This window comes from Buteo buteo, chromosome 5 (genome assembly GCF_964188355.1).
Source record: "Buteo buteo chromosome 5, bButBut1.hap1.1, whole genome shotgun sequence".
NCBI lineage: Eukaryota > Metazoa > Chordata > Aves > Accipitriformes > Accipitridae > Buteo > Buteo buteo.
The window spans coordinates 16,183,685-16,199,262 of NC_134175.1; the positions used below are offsets into that span (position 1 = coordinate 16,183,685).

The 15,578-nt window shown below is 43.7% G+C and overlaps 1 protein-coding gene across 1 annotated transcript in view; it reads right to left on the bottom strand.

Annotated features, from left to right (window-relative positions):
* MAP2 (microtubule associated protein 2) overlaps positions 1 to 15,578 on the bottom strand; it is a 247,110-nt gene that overhangs the window by 108,644 nt on the left and 122,888 nt on the right. Inside the window, exon 3 of the mRNA XM_075029191.1 lies at positions 887 to 945. The gene's annotated coding sequence lies outside the window, so the exon portion shown is untranslated. The remainder of the gene's footprint in view (positions 1 to 886; positions 946 to 15,578) is intronic.

Genomic DNA, 15,578 nt, shown 5'->3' on the forward strand with positions numbered 1-15,578 from the left:
GCTTGTATTGTATGGCCAGAGTGAACACAGCACTTTACCCAAAAAGAATGGCAGTATTTCACCCTGCCCTGCCCAAGCAAAGTTACAACAGCAGAAACCTGGGCACTTTGCCACCCTACTCACTCTGCCCTTCTGCATTTCCTCCTTACACTTCATATGTAGTCTTTCAATCAAACTCCATTTCCATTTGCTGAAGTTCAGTTGTCCATCTTTAGCATTTCAAACTCACACTTGTGAGAACAGAAACTGTGTTCACTTGCAAATCAAACTGAAATGAATACATATGCATACAGAAATACTGGCAAAACAAGTATCTGCTCATCTACATGACAGAAGCAGCACAGGTTCTCTCTAACACATGTTTTTAGTCTTCTGAGACAGGGGTTCCTGAAAGTTTTCTCTTTCCCGAAGAGGAGAAAAAGTGCATTTCTTTGATCTAACCCGATTGTTTTTGATTCTGAGATGAGGCAGTATTATGCTTATCCTTACTCTGCCAAACTGTTTCATCTTTTCTGTGGTACAACTCACTGCACTGGCAGGACATGAGAAACCAGAGCAGCATGCAGCAACACTGTCACCTCTCTCAGATGCTCTGCCTTTCTATCAACACCATCCTAAGCCCTTTCCACCCAGAGCTGTAAGCAGGCTCTTGCTAAGCCAAAAGCAGGAAGACAGCTGCTTTGACAGTGGGTACGGTGGCCCCCATCAGACACAGGATGCTTTTAAAATAAAAACCAAGAAGGATTACAGAAGTGGGAACTAATCCAAGAAAAATAAAGTGTTCCAGGAGCTAGAGGAGTTTTCTTTGTGCTCCTGTCTCAAGCCTCCTTGGTCAGAGACAAGGAGTCTCCTTGTGAAACTATGCTAACAAGTAAAAAGGTCATACCTGTTTAAGCAGATGATAGGATGCTGTGTCTGTTGTTAAACAAGGGAAACTCTCTGTTCCTATAAAGAAATAGAGAAATACACACTCTATTTAGTCTCTATTCAGTGAATTTAGCATAAAGTCAACACTATAAGGACTACAAGATGCTGCGTATGTGCACACTTACGTCCAAGCCTTTTTCTCTCAGCTTTATTTCCCAAGGCTAACTTGAGGCACATTAATTCAGATCCCCTGTTATGTCCAGCCTGCTTTGAGACCACCAAGGAGCTGCTTAATCCCTAGGCCTGCCCTAAGAAAAGCTGGCAATGGCTCCAAAAAGCCACCCATCAGGGAAGGCAAATAGAGCACAGCACAGTCGAGCCAGACTCCCCCCACTGGGAGACCTGGCAGGGCTGCTGTATGCAGTCTCTGATGTGGGCGGATCTCAAGCAGGAACAAGGAAAGTGGTTGCAAAGATGCCCAGAAAGTAATGGAAGAAGAGCAAGAGCCCCCCCACTGACTTCCCAGTATGGCATTTCAGAGCAGCTAAAGATACCAATCCAGGGAACTACTCCAATTGCTTCTTAATACTGTTTTTCTTGCCTTACTTGTATAGTGGAGGGTCTTAAGTCTTCTCCAGTTTATCTGGGATAAATAGCAAAGGTTACCACAGACACTACTACCCCTTTTGTGACCCTCTTTACTCAGTAAGAAATGCTTGGACACCAAATGCAGTTAGCCTGTTGGAATAACCTCTTCTGCATGTCCTGCTACGCAGACTCTCTCCTTATTGAAAGTCTTTGATCAGAGCCCACCAGGGAAAACATTACAGATACAAGTAGCAGACAGACACCGAAGTGGCTGCAATGAGGGAGAAAGGGGCCTCCTTGCCACATGTGTCTTTGAGAATCCCCTAAGTATTATGGGGACAACTGGTACGATCACCTATATTTAAGGCTGCACAGTTTCTGACCTCTCAGATGCTCATGACTACTGTTTTTAATTGTTCAGAAATTAATTCCCCATGTATGATATCTGACTCAAGCTAATGCTTTTGTTTGGGAGTTGTTTCAAAGCTTCAGCAAGAACAGGCCAGGCATTTCCAGGAACTAGCTTAGTGAGAAATACATGACTAAAACAAAGTTTAAAAGAAGCATAGTATTAAGGTAATGATAAAAAATAGGATGCAAGTATGCAATTAGAGAGAATCATAATGCATAGACATAAAGGGGACTAACTTTAAGCTGTAGAGCAGTCCAGGCTTTTCCCATTTCCAAGCCTGAACTCCCATTCTTTGACACTGAATTAGTCTCCCTGCCTGCACCATGTCACTGGCATGGGGCTGTGCTAACTACAGCTTTCTACCAGTTTGCCCAGTTAACATCCAACAAGAACTGAAAGATTTTGCTGCCTTGAAGGGGGAAGGTTTCAGATGGTTCTGACAGCAAATAAATAGAAAGTAACTGCTACACCTTACTGCAGAGGCTGTCAGCAGTGTGTACCATTCACTTACATGCAATAATAAGTTACACTAAATGAGCTGTGGAAATGAGGCTCCAGCCAGCATCAATTCTACCCACCCACAGGATGAAGAGGAATGTTAAAATCAGCTAATTAAATTTGCTCTGGCTCAGCAGAAAGATCGATGTTCTCAACAGCTGAGTGTTCAGCACTCGGCGTCCCAACAGCCCTCTGATGTGTCACCAATGCAAAATAATGCCACGTAGCCAGAAGCAGAGGAGGTGGATGCACGCCTCTTGGGAAAGGTAAATGCAGAAGGCAGGGGCATTCAACAGGGACATTAACAGAAGGATGGACACACCTGCAACATGTATGCCAGATGATCAGATGGCATTTTTGCCAAAAAATTTTTGCATTTTACTTTCACATTGTCTACTCTACACCATTGAACATGCACTCTAATAGTCTGAACTGAAACCTCAATCACCTCTCTGCTAAAGGTCTGCTGCAATAAATGTGATTTTAGCTGGCAGCAGAATACAAAAAATACCAGACAACCAAAATACAGATGCCAGAAGTTGAAAGCAGTTTTGCTGCCCCAGGAATTTGCTGGAGACAGGCTGTAATCAGCATTTCCACCTCTTGCTGACTGGGAAAAAATGAGATGTTTCAAAGATTCTTCCCCTAGAAAACAGAAGAGAGACCCACCCACACAGAGGAGCCAACAGCTCCACAATCAGTGCAGTTATCTAGAAAGCAAAAAGTTAACATTTAAGTGCCTGGTCAGAACCGGGCACCACATACATGAATGGGGTTTTCCACTCCCTGTGAGCATCTTCTAATAATCACAGTGCAGAACGTGTTAGAAAGGGTTTCTTTTTGTTTCCTTTTCTCCTTGACCATCTGGCTTCAGAGAGAAATCCCTAAAGAACCTGTCCCAATAAGGAATTCATTGAAATTGGCACAGTCTTTAGAAAAGCTTTGTACTTTGATGAAGGGACATGCTGGCTTGTCAATGCCGTGGAGCCAGGATGGCAGGGAACGGCGCCTTAGCTGCTCTAAGCATCACCTTTCCCAAGGGACAGGGCACAAAACAGATGAGCTATTTTTCACTCCCAATGGGAAGCTGCCATTAGGAGACGCTTCAATCTTGGATACAGAAACATTCATCAGATCATGCAAGCTTATCACAATGAGGAAACCTTACTGAAGTCCTGCTCACAAATAGAGACTGGTAAGTGCATTTAGCATACATTTACTTTCACTTAAGTACATCGTACAGGTTTTCTGTTGATGCAGACTAACACAGGTCCAGACAGCTCTCAGCTAGATGCACTGTGACCTAGCATAAAATGGATAAGGATACCCATTTATTCTGGCTCTGCCATCCGCCTGTGGGTAGACCATGTCACCGACTGCATCCTACTTCCCCTATTGTATATACTAGGGATTGCATTTTGTTCTTGTTAAACACTTTGACATCTACCTATAAAAACTGATAGAAAAAAACCTATGTGCATATACATACACACACACACAACAGAGGACTATGGGTCTCTCTTCTGCATATTTGTAAGTATTCTTCACTAACATGCACCTACTTCTGCTTCTCCTCTTATTAAACTTGCAAAAACAACCAGCTTGACAGATTTATACATTTTATTCAATTAAAAAAAAAAAGTATCTGTCTTTTACAGGAGCTGTTTCCCTTTCATTTTGGGGGGATTTTCCAAAGACTCCTGTATGACCTGTCCCACACCACACCTGTTCTGCACAGTTATCTGTGATGAAAATTACAAGGACTAAGTGCATACTTTTCCTAAGCTGTTCCACTTCCTCCCCTCAGAAAGGAGTTGTGCTGTTATCCGGAGGGGTCAGCCCATCCCTGCGAGGCCCTGACTCGGCCTTGCAGAGATCTATTAGCTTAACCAAGCTGCCTGCAGAATTGCACATTTAAGACTATAAACTCTTCAGTCTGGGAGCTTGTCTTTTGCTACATATTCCCCCAGAGCAGTGTGCAAGCAATGATAAAAACCTAAGTTGTCACAAACTACTTTTAAGCATTTAATGTTTTGTCCAACAACGCATTATACACGTTAGTCTGCTAACAGATCCGATCCATTAGCACCAAAGCTTTCCACATAGCTTTTTCCTTTTAGAGTACACTGTCCTCCTTCCTACTTTCCACACACACACGCCCCCCCCGCCCTCCCCCCCGCTTTCCCCTCAGCAGCAGAGGCTTAAAATAAGATAACAAACATTTTTCAAAGGATGCAAAGAAAAATAATCTGATATCTGGAGGGCAGAATTCACTTCACATTTATTATTCAGTTTCCAAAGTGCTATAGAATGAAGGTCAAATATATCTGAATTTCAGCTGGTGCTGATCTGGATGGCGAATGTCTTTAAAGCACTGCAGTTAAAGGAGGCAATCCAGAGCCCAGGTTGTGCTGGTGTACCCTGGCTGTAGACATGGCCCAGAAATTGAAAAAGGACTGCAGTAGGATGTTGCCTCAACTTGAGAATCAAGAGTCCAGTGCCACCCTGACTGAGAAAAACCCATACTGAAATTTTCACCATCAGTCTGAATGGGTTTTAAGCAGCATATAACTCAGTACTCCCCGTGCTCCTAGAACATGTCTACCCCCAAAAGCTGGCTTAGCAGTACTGTTAGGAAATGTTCCCTTTCAACCCAGCTGATCTAGAAAAAGTTTTGAAGCTGCAAAAACAAGCAATGCTGATCTTGCCATAACAAATTTATTTTTTCTAAACGCTATTAAACTGCTTCTTTGTTAAAATGACCGGGTTACTCTCAACACTCTTTTATTCCCAGTGCTTGTCCAGTGACTACAAAAATCTCCTTTTTGCTATAATATCCACATCAAATTTTTCAGTAGGTTAAAAGAAATTTTAAAAACCCTACAAGTTGAGAAAAGTCTATTCATGGGGAAAGGCATCTTGGGGCTGCTACTGCTGGTCTGAGCAGTTCATGGCTGTGAAGGTAGAGGAGACAAGAGTCGAGCTGGGTTATGACTGCGAGGAGATGGGGAAGATGAAAAGCTCTCAGCATCTGAGAATCTTGGGTAACTGGAGCCTGAAATACACTTCAGACAGGAGACACTTCAATCATTTATGGAGATCAAGGTTAGCAGTGTCAGCATAGTTGGCTTGGGAGGAAACAGTTTCCTCATCCTCTTGGCACAGAAGTAACTTCGCTACATTAGTGGTTGCCAGTAAGTAAGGAATAAAGAAAGGAAACAGAGAAGGACAAGGAAAGCAAAGGATAAAATGAGTATATCAGTATTTTCACAGCTTGCATACAGTGGCCCAGCTGGGACCCCAAGGGGGTTTGTTTCAGGAATGATGGAGACAATTGCTACATTTGATGAAAATATATGGTGTCTGGGTTTCACAAATGGTGGCTCTAATAGTGTATGTGATTTTATAACTAGCTGGGAAAGAAATTATTCTGATAACAATTACTGCTGAGGCATTTTAACATTTACTGGCATAGACCTGTCATTAACACTCCAATTCTCTTAACCACAACTTATTTCTTTTGTAGTTGCTTGGTGAAGATAGGTCTGGGGGCTGTTTTCCTGGTCTTGTCAGGATGAATTTTAATCCATACTGCTTGAAAGATGTGCCACCTCCTATTTTTTATCTATAATTTATTGTACAATGAGTTCCTATAAATTCTTATGATAGCTTAAGAGACTTGTAAAATGAATTGCTGGCCTATTTTTTTCTCAGTTCATCAGCAAAGCAGAAAGAGCTCAGGTCACTTTGAGTTCCTCTAGAGTTCCTCTTTGGCTGCAGCTCTGGCTGGCTTCCTCCACAGAAGAATCTGGCCTCCAGGAGAAGGGCAATTATAAGACTCCAACTGCTAAATGAGAGTGCTGGCATAGCAACGTACCACAGGTTTTGCCATTTGTTTTAAGAAGCCGCAGCTATTTCAGATGCCCATTAAACAATTGTATGGACACAAACCGTATCTTCACATGCTGGAGAGGAAAAGCTTGCTAGAGACTCCTTTCTGGACAAGGACTGTCCACTACAGTCTTTAGTGAAACAGAAACCAGCAACCCTACAAGTTGGTAGCCAAGAGAAAGTATTTACTTAAGATATGGGACTGAGAAATCTTCCACCTATTAGGGGCACACTGTCCTCACCTCAGTATCATACATCAAAAGACATGTTTCCACACTTCGGTCTATCACCACACACACAGAGCTCCCATTGGAAGCTGGAGACTTTTCCATTTGGGACATTACTTAACATTCCCCCTACCTCTCGGGGTCAAGACCTTGCCAAACACTACTACTAAGTTTGTAGGAAGTGATTGTGATTTCTTCCTTTTTTTTTTTTTTTCTTTTTCTTTTTAAATGAACAGAAAAAAAACCCAAACCCTACTTCAGAGTAAGGCTACTGTACTACATGCATCTTATTCGACACTGCATTTAATCTGTCTTTGGACTAACAGCACTTTCTAAAACAAGCCATAGCCTTCAGTAAGCTCATGGATGCAAAGCCAAAAGTGTGTGTTGAAATGAGACCATTCCCAAGCAGAGCTCTTGCAGCGAATAAAGCCAGGATGTGCCAAGATTGCAGAGAGCTTTCTGACTGTCATGAGTGACAGACACCATCAACAGAGAAAATGAGCCATTGCCTTTCATCTCCTTACAAAAGCCTTGACAGCCAAGCTGTTGCAAACCAACAGTATAGCAGTCCTTTCCTCAGACATCACGGTAAATTGGAGGGAAGAAAAGGGGAGGGAGGAGATGAGGGAAGAAGAGGGCCTGAGGAGCTGGGACAAAGTGTCAGGACAAAGTATTAGGAGAAAGCATCGCAATAAGACTGACAGCTGGGCAGAGCCACTTCCAGCTTTGCTAAGCATGGATTTAGGGAAGCTGAAAATGTGCTGCCCAGAGCACCCAGAGCAGGCAGGACCCCGCACATCTGGATGAGCGTGGTGTGAGCACACACCATGAACCAGCCACAGGTCCATGCTGCCTGTGCTGCTACTCCAAGGACACACTTCAACCCAGCAGCAATAACGGCATTTTCTCAGTTGCCAGTGTTGAGTCTTGTCCTACCGAGGCAGTAGAAGACTCACCCCAGAGGAAAAGCAGCAGTACATTACTCTATGCTAAGCTCTATGCTGCTCTGGTTTCCAGGCTCCCTTGTCCAAAGTTAAAGGTGGGTTTCCTTTCCCTACAGCATCCAGGACTGTAATACAGATACAGCCCATGTGTGGGGTGGAGGTGAACAGACAAGGCAGCTGCAACATCTGCCTTCCAAAGGACAGCAGAGGAGTCTTTCACAGTTACTGGGGGTCTTAAGGGGCAGGAAGGGGGCTTTCTGCAGCTGAGAAATGAATACGGACATAAGAGAGGGGGTTAGAAAGCAAGAGCTGCTGTGTTGGCTTGGCTCCATCCTCTTGCTTGAGGATCCTTTTCTAACACACCAGTTCTGTTCATCCTGCAGATTTTCCTGTGATGGACTAGGCAGACAGAAAACTTCCTCAGTACATCACATACCCAAGAGTCAACTTGGTATTTCAGAGGTGTGATGGAAATGCAATGTAAGACACAATAAAAATGTATCACTTTCTTTTGGCTTGGGTTGGGTTTACTTTTCTTGTCAGTGTGATATTACACAATTTAAGGGTGTCAATTAAACTTCAGAAGATGATTCTGATGAAGAAGTAATAAAATATTATTTTACAGCTTTGTAGACTGAGAGACTTCTTGTGGGTAACAGAGTGGGTTACTGCCCGAGACAGGGAGGAAACCAAGCTCTCTCAGCTCCTGCCTCTAATATTAAGGTTGAACACATATTCCCAGCATTACCCCTGATGTAACATGGTGTGTATCTCCATAATCCTGCAGTAACCAAATGCAGCCTTTTCCCAGCATGCCTGTTACACAAACTACATGAAGCCACAAGAAGGGCAATGACTTAGGGTTCAGGGCTGCTCTGGGGATGTATGGGGAAGCCACATTAGCCTATGGCTAGTCCACAGGCTTCTGTAATCAGCTGGCTGTATGTTATCTCTAATTTTAAATGCTCCAAAGTTAACTTTGAGGAGTAGAGAGCAGGCTGTGCAAATTGTGTGGTACCCATGGTAACTGAGTCTAAGCTGTAGTTTTATACTGAGATGGATATATTTGAGATAATAAGGCCCAAAGCACCAGATTAAACAAGGAAGGGACACAGAAGACATTGGCTAAAACACATCCTTGAAGGCATGGCTCCAGTGTTGCTGCATATGTGCCACCAGAGATGCCCAAGATAAATACAAATGGCATAAAAACATTGCCTGAAGATCTCCACCTGGGAGCAAATGTGACAGGGGATGCAGTACAGGTTAGCAGGCATTTCCAGCCTTTTTTTGCAGAAATTTTAGTACCATACTTTGGATTTCTGCTTCTTCCTTCTTTCCAGTTTAGAGTAGCCCAGCCAAGCAGTGGTGTGGCAGTACTGACCACATCCCATGGCAATTATGGAAATTTTACTGGCGCTATATTGGAACGAACCACATTGCTTCCCTCATGATCATATTGACACATTCCAGTAGTACATGCACTTCCATGCACGCACAATACAACTGCAGGGCAAAAGCTCCCAGAGGCTTTAAACCTTTTATCTTTTAAATCACCTTTAAACTGCTTATCTCCATTAGCAACCTGGAATGCACAAGTCACCTGTCACAGGGTGAAGGGGAATTAAGTAAAGCAAAGTCTTTCGGTAGTTGACAATTGGAAGATTTTTGCTAGTTGACAGTTGGAAGCTTTTTGCTTGCTTTGCTGGGGATTTTCTGGACATCCCCTGCCATCATTTCCTCCAGGCCTGCCTGAAGGTCTGTACCTACAGAGTCCTGAGACATGCCCGCTGCCACCCCCTACACATCCCAGCCAGAAATCCCAGGGACAGCGTCTACAAACTGTTATCAGCCTAATTAGGCCACATCACACCAGCTCAGGAGCTGCTAAGCAGGACAGACCAGCAAACAACTCCCTCATTCAGCTTCAGAGGTTTTGGGGAAGCCTCTGAGGTGTCAGATGATTTCACAGAAAGATATCTACAGAGCGGACTTCAACGCTGGTGAGTGCCAGCCTCCCTTCTGTCCCAGGGTACGAGCTTACCAGAGGAACCAGAGACCATAATCGACACCTCACCAGGGCCTGCAGCAAGAACACGCAGTGAGAGGTGGCTTAGGAGAGGACAGGGGATGACAGCAGCCCTTGAGGACAGAATCATCACCATCTCCCCGCTCTAGAGAGACATAGTCTAACCAAGGCAGCTGTCATGGTTAAGACACAGTTGTCCCAGGCCAACTGCTTGACTCTGATGCAGGAGGTGCCCTGCCTGGTAGCCCGAGTGATGGGGAAAATAGCTGCATGTGCTTTGGCTGTTTGGCTTTGTCATTCCTCTTGAATCTCAGCTCACACTTCCTGTGTCAGTAGGTCAATCTAACATGCAGAGCTGTGACCTGAGACACTTGGGAGCCCCACAACATGGTCTGTCTTGCTGCCCCTCCAGTGGGGGAGACCACCATGGACGGACTGGTGGAGCAGACATCATGTGAGGAACATCTAAAGTCACGACACTGAGCATGGCCAGGTTTTGTCTGTCAGTCAGGAAGGCTGTGCGTGGGAGAACCACTACACAAACAGCCAGACACCACCACTAGGGACTGCATGCTCCATGAAGACACTTGTAGTGAAAGGAGACAGACTTGCATATATGCATGCCTTCCTATAACTCAGTAAGAAGTAACAACCTTTGAAAAAATTCAGCTCCTCCTCACTCAAACAACATGTATCCCCAAATCTGAACTTTATTTTCTGCTTGACCAGTGTCAATGCTCATAAAAGTGGACTGTGTCTCCCAGGCTGGGGACTGCTGAAGCAACCACACCTGCCATAAAATTCCTCTTAGCATGCATCTGGTTCCTGCTTTGTGGAAAAAATAGCGACCTATTGATGACTTAAGTAAATGAGCAATGCTCCATGCCAGAGAGAATATGATACCACAACCAGCCAGGAAGAGATGTTTCCACTGTGAAACAGGACTTGCCAGCAGTTGCATATTCACCCCCCAGAACACGAGGTGGTTGGCGCCAGCACACCCACATCCAGCCTTTCCCCCTTCTCCTGTTTTCCCCTCATTCCACTGTCCACCTCTCTTTTCCCTCCTCCTTGCTAAACTCTTAAGAGTAGCAAACTTAAATGACACTTGCCTAACATCAGGCATTTGGTAAGAAACGCCAATTTCATTAAAAGATCAGTGATGCTTATGGGACATGGGTCCCACAAATGCCAGTCACATGGTCCCCAGAGGTGTGACAGTAGGAAAATTGTCTGAAGAGACTGAAGTATGATAGTTTTCCAGTCCCTAGGAGCCTCAGCTCCTGGATTCCCCAAACCCAAAAGCTCTTACCTTTGTACCTAATAAAGAAATTAAGAATATATTGGCAAAACCTCTTCTCCCGCTCTCCTGGTTACCTGAAAGCCCTTGCCTGTTTGCAGTAGAGTACAGGTGGGTTGAGCTGATAAGAATTCAGGCACAGCTGTCTCACTGCATGCGAGTAACAAATCTGTAAATATAGTGTCGGGATTGGGCAGAGGGCTGTCATAAAACAGAATTTCAAGCTAGGACAGAGGCTCGAAAACAGACTGTGGGTGCTTTCTGAGAGGCTGTCAAGGCCAAGCTCAAATCACCTCTCCAAAACAGATGTGTAAACAATTTCTAGTCACAGAGTTTAGACCATTATACTCAGCAAGTCTGTCACCCTCCATTTATACAGTTCATAAAAACTCTGGAGCCCAACTTGCAGCAGAATCCTCTGAATCCTCCATTCCCCCGGGGCCCAGGAGCACCCATTCCCCAGCTCATTTACCCTCCATAGGCTCTGGGGGACACAGTCCCACACGGCCTCCTGCCAATTACCCACATCCCCAGCCAGGTTCAGTGCTAATCAGCATCAACATTACCATCTCTATAACAAGCGGGCACAAAGGGCCCGCCTCACAGATGGGAGCAGCCATCGGACTTCCCAGCTGTGCTTGGGATTCATGGGCACTTGCAAGTGCTTCCTGTCATTAATCCATTCTGCCTGTCTGCTCTTGCAAGAAATCCTACTTTATTTTCAGGGCTCTTTCTGCTCAGGATGCAGGCTGCAGGGTTGGAACAAAACAATGTGCCCATACATAAAGCTCATGACAACAAGTATTGCTGCTACCCACTTGACCAGTAAGGTTTTTTTCCTCCTCTCTCTCCTTTTTTTTTTTTTATTTTTTTATTTTTTTTATTTTAAGCTGCTGATTCTTTTGCTTCTAAAGAAACTGTGGACTGGCCTTCTCCATATGCTGGTAAATGGGCAGCTATTGGAGTGGTCCCCTCACACTACAGGGACCCTTCTCAGCTCCAGCAGCAGCAGAAACCCGGGCTGATTCAGTACCCCACACCCTGAGCCACTAAGCCTTGCTGAAACATCAAGATTTTCAGCTGGGCTGAGGTGCCAGGCAAAGCAGTCATGCTGCTTTTGAAACCTGAGTTAGTGTTTCCTTACTGGGCTGCACTAGATCAGGAGTGCTTGGTGTGGTGCTGCACTGGCTCACTAATGCCCAGAGCTGGCAGAGATCACCTTGCCAGGTCCCACAAGGTTTCTGAAATGTTTTCTCAATCCAAGCTCAAGGTATTAAAAAAAAAACCAAAACAAAAACTCATCACTGCATATTTCACAGTAGGTCAACTGAAATGTTTCAACTGTTTTACTTGGTTTTTCTTTGAGCTGAGTTTTCCTTCAGAAATTTGAGCTATTCCAAACTGAATGACTTTTTTCTCCCATTTTCAAGATGTCTAAAAAAAGGCATTTTAAAATTAGAAAAAGGGGGTGGCATTTTTCAGGTATGGGAAGATTTTGAAACCAATCCTTTCTCAAGAACAGTTTTCATTTTATGAATAGGTTTTTTTCTGATTAAAAAAAATAAAGTGTTTGATTAGAAAAACTCCATTTAGCTCAACTTTCTAGCTTCAACATCAACTCCAACCCTAACTCTGGGAAACAAGTCCTTTGTTACTTTCTCCAAAGATAAGACAGGAAAAACTGACTGGCTTTCATTTGGGAGAAGTTTGCTGTGAGGACTCTCTCCCACAATGTATATACTCTAGCCATTTGTTTATTTGAAAATTATGTAGTTCCTGTGAAACCAAATGCTTTGTATTTAATAGCTTAACCTATAAGTCATAAAAGCCAAATTCAGCACAGTATATTGTTATTAAGAAATAGGGATCCAGATGGCCAGCTGAGGTCAAGCCGAAGCCAGCGTACCCATAAAGAATACACACTTGTGTGTCCTTATTAAAGTTTAGAGGTTTAGTAAAAACAGGAGTGTTTTCCTTTTAGAGCACTCATTTCAGATAACTTTGTTTAATAAAATATCCTACATCTTTCACAAAGTTTAAAATAACCAGAAGCTGCCAGAAGTGGAAGACCACTATATTGTGGTTTCAGGGGGAACTGTTGCACCTTTTTTTCACAGAATTAAAAAATAATGCTAACTTGTAACTACTTTTGTTAGAAGCCAGAAGCTGGAGGTTCCTGCATTTTGGGAAAACTTCCTGGGGCTCGAGGGTCTAGAAATCCTATAGAAATCAGTACCACCTCCTCTTTTACAGCCATCTGCTCAGCTAAGATGAGCCTGTGACAGCGACTGCCTCTAGCTGCAGAAGATTTGTCATCATTTACTGCTTCGCAAAGCTCAGGTGGTCAATACTGAGTGCTAAAGCCTGCGCTTCCTAGCCACTGTGGGTAACGCAGAGGCATCACCAGATGAAGTAGTAATCATCACTGCCCACCACCTCACCATTAACCTGACAGAGGACTTGGCTTTTAAGACAAGGAATCTGCAAATCCAAAGGCAACGTTTTGCAAACTATGGAGGTTTAGAGAAGCAGCTGACATCAGGTTAACATGAAAGGCCTTGGTTCCAACAATAAGTTTGAGAAGGGCTGTAACCACTGATCTGTTGGGGCTTCACCACTTCCAGGGTGAAGCCCTGCACCTCACCACAGCTGCCCCAGGGAAGGTGGGGGTCTCTGCCACGTGGATCAGCAAGACCTGCCTCAGATCCTGTTTCATATTGACATTTCCCAACAGAGAACTAATTAACAGCTGATAACATTGTGACATGAGACTAGTGCAAGACGAAGCAGTGAAACAGAAACTGGTGGAAGACCAAAGGATCCTGGTGCTCTCTCAGTTCCCCACAGTATATCCCCTTCCCTCCTCTGAAAATCCTGGTGTCGGCGACCAGACAAAATGAGACAAACTCACCATGAACATCAATAGTCAGCACTGCAGGAGGCACAGATTATACCGCTGGCCAAAATGCTCACAGTTCCTCCTCTCAATTTTCTATCACCCTTTCTGTGATAATTCCCCTTATTTATAAGCAGTTCAAAAGTGTGTTCTCTTATTATACTTTAATTGGCTTATGATTAAGCAAGCAGGCGGTGCTAAGGAGATGAGAAACCATGGTGCAACACAGTAGAAAGCATCAGATGCCTTATTTCCTCCCTCAAAAAGAACTGTATGGTGCATCTAAAAACACTTAGCAAGTAGCAAGCCAAGAAGAAAACCAGGGCAAATACAGATTTCTACCCTCTTGAAACTAAATCCTGGTAAAGAAAATTATTATCCTCTCTCAGCACCACATGCTTCTGATTGTATCAAAACGCCTTAAAATAACAATGCTTTTTCCTAAACTGACCAATCTCAGGAAATGATTTATGGGCTAAAAGCTGTACTTGACTTGCTGGAGACTACATAAGTACCAGGCTGCACCAGTTATTCACAGTGCCATGGTTTCTCCAACAAAAGACAACACTGATGGCAATACTTTTATGAAGACAGAACAAGTCAAAACCAGTGTTTTGACCTTAAGATTATGGACTTTATGGGTCATAGCAAAGCCATTAGCACCAAACACCCATTGGAACAATTTTAAAAACTAGTGTTTTATTACCTAATTTACCTAGCGAACTTGCCTCTTTTTTAGAGCTGGCATGTAAACTTGGGGAACTTTCAGAAAAGAAGTTCATTACTCAGCAGTGCGTAATAGCTTCCTTAAAATACTATGCTGTGTTATATAAATACCTTAATAAAGATTAAAGAAAGTGACTGAAAACCAAAGGTTACTGACCCATCTGACCACATGGGCTGCAGCCTTCTGTAACATAGGATTTCAGGAACTTCAACACAATTTAGACCTTATGCCAAATGAGTCACACATAGTATGGAAAGTCCTAAAGAAAACCCAATTATATAGAGACCAGCACTTCTGCCCACCTGGTCAGACACTTTTCTTTATATTCCTGATCCACTTTCAATTCACACATTTGAAAATGGATTCACAGATCTGGAGACAACATTACAGAGCAACAGAAAGTTGTTTAAAAACACTCATGTACAGCAATGAAAAACACAATAAGGAGAATCTCAATTTCTGCACGGATGCATCTGCTAACAACAGTTATACTTTCTATTTTGCAGATATTACAATTTTAAAAAACACCCTATAGCTCAAAAACTATTTCCATAAATGTGAAGAGATGCTAGATCTCCTTAAAAGAAGAGGATGAACCATACTGCTTAGGGATATAACATGATGCCACAAGAAAAGGCCTTACTTTCAACTCTAGAATCATTCTCTGCCCTTCACATCACATGCAAGAGAACGTTGGCAACACTTGCAGTCTTCAGTCCAAAGTTCAGGTGTTGCTCCTGGTTGAGTGCTTGTCAGGCTCTGCTGAGGGCAAACTTCTGTACTAGAAAAGCACAAGCAAGGTGAGTGATACATCAAAACCTCCCTAGCCAAGAGCTAACAGCAAACTTCCATGGTTGTTGTGCAGAAGCAGAAAGCCCTGCACATGCTCCCAGAGCTAAAAGTCAGTTCTTTCTGTACACATGGAAGATACCATCAGATTCCAGCAACATGATTAGCCAGACACCTCTCAGTGCTGCCAGGTATTATAGCCATGGGTTCCCTTTATTGGGAGCACAGAGACACGTGCTGCTGGAGAAGAGCTGCTGGAGTCAGTTCGTACAACCCCGTGCATCCTGAGCTCAGGATGAGTCCCATCTCACTTATGGAGTCAGGTCTGCACTGCAGCTTACGAAGCTAAACCAGCTCAAGCTTTTCTAGCTGTGTTGTAGCTTAGGACCAGGGACTAATGGGCCTGA